Genomic DNA, 5,000 nt, shown 5'->3' with positions numbered 1-5,000 from the left:
ATGTATTTGTTCATAGTCAATGGGTTGGATGTGGCGCTAAAGAAGGAGCAAGAACTCCTCAATTATGCATATACACCTATTACTTACTGTTCTTTCTTCCGCATTATTTACATAGACATATTCGTATACGAAACGTACTAGCTTTCAGCGTTGGCTCTAAATTCTATAGAAAATCTGTACATATAAACTTTAAAAAATGCATGTATTTGTATGTATATTGTCATAAATCTAAAAAAGTTGTTTATACATTTTCAAAAACAAAATTAATAATTATTTCAACTTTATTTAATGGGATCATATAAAGGCAGAAATTTATTGAAGTAAACCTCGTTCAACAGACGATTTGTGAGTCAGCATAGTTATTCTGATTCAGGGTATAGGCAAAGAGCAATTGCAAATGGTATTTCTATGTCTTCAAAATCACATCATGCTTTGTGTACATAATGATAGTAAATTGTTGGAAATGGTCAATCTCAATAAAGAGCCTGCTGCAATGTGTAAATAATTTTCCTTATCTTTTTCTCTTCATAAACGGATTCTACCGTGTATTCTAAAGAATTTTAACCATTTGCCTGTCCACAGCATTTTCATAAGTTTGTCCTTTTAGTTAACCCATGTTTCACACGTTCTGGGTAATTATAAAGCTTTCTCTTCATAAGTCCTAAATTACTCTGGTGCTTGAAAAAATTGGCAATCTGTATCATATGCATATATGATGCATGGATATCAGGGAATTATCTCCTATGCATCACATGTGATATACAGAACAGGCAGAGGGTTAATGTGGATCTCTGTCGTACGACGATGCAGAGTGAAATAGTCAATCAAAATATCAAAATATTCAATCGGCCAAACATTTTCATGAATTAACATTTAAGTGGCTGAACATGCCATGGATATCTGTGCCATTAACGTAAATCTCGAGTACGTGACAAGGCTGTACCATTAGAATTACTGGTACAATCCAACCGTCTACCCTATTTCCCTCACAAGATATGGGTCGAAAAAAAATAAATGGCATTATGGTACGCAATGGGATCGATCCAGATATATCGTGGTTGGGAAAGGAACTTTATAACGACGCAGTGTAAACATAAAACGTGTTTTTACGGTTTCCTTGAACAGCAATCGCTTACATGCAAAGGTCATGAACCCTTACTTGTCTCAAAAATTCCTGTATAAAAAATAAAAGTTTATCTGCAATGTTTGATGTTGTTATTGTTGTCGATGTTTCTGTAATTTTCTTATTTACTATTTTCAGACAGTGAATATATATCCAAATCCAGAATGAGTCTAACAATTCTCACAGTACTGCTGGCATTAGAAGCTTGCATGATGTCGACGGCGGAAGCGATTAGACCAGCTTCCAGTGACATCAGCCCTGTAGATGCTTGTCTTTATTACTGCAGTGAATGTTACAAGGATGATGTAAGAAATTTCAATATCTATTAATATAATTGACAGTATGTTTCCATCTGTTTGTCCGTCCCCACAAAAAAAATTATCTTTTAAGTTTTAGGATTTATCTCCCTTGGTTATTATATGTAAACTGGAGAGTTAATTGTCAAAGTTAATGTTGGGTATATACTTTCGCTACTGTTAGTAATATCGAACAATGTTACATATGTAATTAACTGTTAAACAGTATCATTGTTATCAATAACCTATATTTGGAGCAAAAATACAAATCAAGAATTTGTTTAAATTTTATTTTATTTAATAGATAGGTTTAATTTGGAAATTAGTAGTCACCTCAGTATTTTGTGTAAAAACCATGAAATTTGAAAAAAGTAAAATTATAACTGTTACATTTATATCTAAAATTAACTGTGAGTTCAAATGTCATCGAAATTGCAAATACCAGTTGTTGTTATGTAGCGCAAGGTTGGTCCTAATCAAGCAATTCAATGATCAGAAGCGTTCCAACCATGACTATTCTATCTAATTTTTAGAATGTGTAGACAGTGTATTTAAGACTACATTATCTTATGTACCCTTCCTTTTCTAAGAGGACTGATGGAGTCTGAGAGACATTCGGCTACAACTTCTAACAGGGATACCGATTGTAGGAAGACCCTGTCATTGAAGTAACAGCATCTGATATAAACCGATTATACCTCTCTCCTCTCTATCTATCTTTTCTCTTTTTTCTCTCTCTCTCTCTCTCTCTCTCTCTCTCTCTCTCTGTATATATATATATATATATATATATATATATAATATGTAGGGAGAGTTTACGAAAAAAACAAAAGACGAAGACAAGTAGTGTACAAAACAAACAGATATATTAGTATAACGCTCAGGAATAGAAAAAGTCTTTTACGTTTCGAGCCTACGCTCTTCTACAGAAAGAGACACAGAAAAAACAAAGAGAGAAAAAAATGTGTATAGTGGCTAACGATCTATCATGGCGACTATATGTATATATATACTATATTATATATATATATATATATATATATATATAATATATATAATATATAGTAATAGATAGATAGATAGTAGATAGATAGATAGAGATAGATAGATAGATAGATAAGATAGATAGATAGATAGATATGTCTTTCTCTCTCTCCTCTAAAGATTTTAGGCTGTGTACTTGAGACAAAAATCAATATATTCCATACTGGACAATTAAACAAGTATCGAGATTAACATTAGGATGATTGAGAAAAAAATAATTGCATAAGAAATTAATTAATATAGAATAGAGATATGGAAGCTGAATATAAAGAGAAAATATTACAGTGATTTTAAAACGAGTGTAATTTGGATATTAAGATGGAAATATATCATTAGATATTAGTCGCAGATATAGCTGTGTGGTTAAGAAGTTCGCATCGAAACCACGAAATTACGGGTTCAGTTTCATTGCGTAGCACTTTGGGCCAGTGCCTTCTGATATAGCACCAACCGGACTAATTAATGCCTTCTAAGTGAATTTAGTGAGTGGAAAGTGTGTAGAATTCATTCGTGTGTGTGTGTGTGTGTGTGTGTGTGTGTGTGTGTGTGTGTGTGTGTGCGCGTGCGTGTGTGTGTGCGTGTGGATAGATAGATATACATTTAAATATACACATACTCACACACACACATACACACACATACACACATACATATATATATATGTATGTTGATATATATATTGTATATATATATTATATATATATATATATTATATATATATATATATATATAATTATATATATATATATATATAAATATTAGAGAGTTACCACTATGTGGATAGCTCTAGTGCTATATATATATATATATATATAATATATATAATATATATATATATTCTATATTTCTGATGAAGAGCTCCGCTCGAAACGTGAAATCCTCTTTCTTTTCTTTCCTGGGCGTCCAATAACACTGTACTTATTCCACGTCCTCGTGTTGTGGTTTTTCTTGCTTGTTCATGTTTGGACTGTCTATATGTGTGTGTGTGTGTGTGAGTATGCATACATATTTTTACGTATGTTGGATTCTATCAGTATAAGAGGTATCGCGGAGCTTATTCATTCCTGGAGTATTCAAAATGTGGGACAATAATAACCAATAATAATTGTAGCATTGGGCATGATAAAAAATCATATGAACGAAAATGTAGAATTTATACCTAGACCCTGAACACTATACACTGTCCAAAAAATAGCCCTGCTCGGAACGGCCCACATCCTACGCAAGACACTATCAATCCAATAATACAACCTAAACAAATACCCTACAACTACAAGACACACTCTATGCAGCATCTATCCAGTGAAATAAACTCCCACCAGCAAGCTAGAAAACCAAAGTATTACACACTCAACACACAATACAAACAGTAACACAACAAAAGACAGCACCACATCTCAAGGAAAAAATGCTTATGCAATACAGTACCGGGAAGAGTTTGCACACTCCCAACAGCAGAGAAAGAACACACAATGCTGCATACACCCCAACACAGAGGCGTAGCAGGTCATGTAGTAGAAATTTGCCTCAATCTACCAAATATTGAACAATTATAGAGTAATAATAATAATAATAATAATAATAATAATAATAATAATAATAATAATAATAATAATAATAATAATAATCTCGCTTTTACTCTTTTACCTGTTTCAGTCATTTGACTGCGGCCATGCTGGAGCACCGCCTTTAGTCGTGCAAATCGACCCCAGAACTTATTCTTTGGAAGCCTAGTACTTATTCTATCGGTCCTTTTGCCGAACCGCTAAGTTACGGGGATGTAAACACACCACTATCGGTTGTTAAGCGATGTGGGGGGACAAATACAGACACACAAACATATACACACACATACATATATATATATACATATATATACGACAGGCTTCTTTCAGTTTCCGTCTACCAAATCCACTTTCGACCCGAGGCTATAGTAGAAGACACATGCCCAAGGTGCCACGCAGTGGAAATGAACCTAGAACCATGTGGTTGGTAAGAAAGCTACTTACCACGCAGCCACTCCTGCGCCTAATAATAATAATAATTATTATTATTATTATTATAACAACAACAACAACAACAACAGCAACAACGACAACAACAACAACAACAAAAGGCTTAGTGAAACACAGTTACCCAGGCTTTCTGAGCGAAAATATATAATTTATTTTGCCATTTATGAAGCTGGTAAAAACATCATGTAGCAGAAAATATTGCGGGACCTGTTCTTACGTCTAGATGTGAAGGAAGTTGAGAGTGGCTGTGTTTCACAAAGTAAAACACTGCTCTCCTAAGGGAGAGCACAGTCACCTTCCACCTCCTTCTGTGATTTTTATTATATCTTTACTTTGATCTAGTTAAACTTCAAACCACCTACATTCATGCATAAACATGTAACCTTGATGGGAGTGACAACTTGTATTATGTTCTAGTTATGTGAAGAATCCTAAGTGTTAAATTTCACTTTTAATTCGCCTGAAGAAAGCGTTATATTTATTTATTTAATTTTGCATGATGTAACATTTTTTCCTCAATAA

The 5,000-nt window shown here is 33.4% G+C and overlaps 1 long non-coding RNA gene across 1 annotated transcript in view; it reads left to right on the top strand.

Moving 5' to 3' along the window:
- LOC115217451 overlaps positions 1–5,000 on the top strand; it is a 50,176-nt gene that overhangs the window by 35,589 nt on the left and 9,587 nt on the right. Inside the window, exon 2 of the long non-coding RNA XR_003882166.2 lies at positions 1,262–1,428. This is a non-coding gene — a long non-coding RNA (uncharacterized LOC115217451). The remainder of the gene's footprint in view (positions 1–1,261; positions 1,429–5,000) is intronic.

The sequence above is a fragment of the Octopus sinensis genome, linkage group LG11 (genome assembly GCF_006345805.1).
Source record: "Octopus sinensis linkage group LG11, ASM634580v1, whole genome shotgun sequence".
NCBI classification, from domain to species: Eukaryota; Metazoa; Mollusca; class Cephalopoda; order Octopoda; family Octopodidae; genus Octopus; species Octopus sinensis.
The sequence above is the reverse complement of the archived record's forward strand: the minus strand, read 5'-3'. Positions and strand labels throughout refer to the sequence as shown.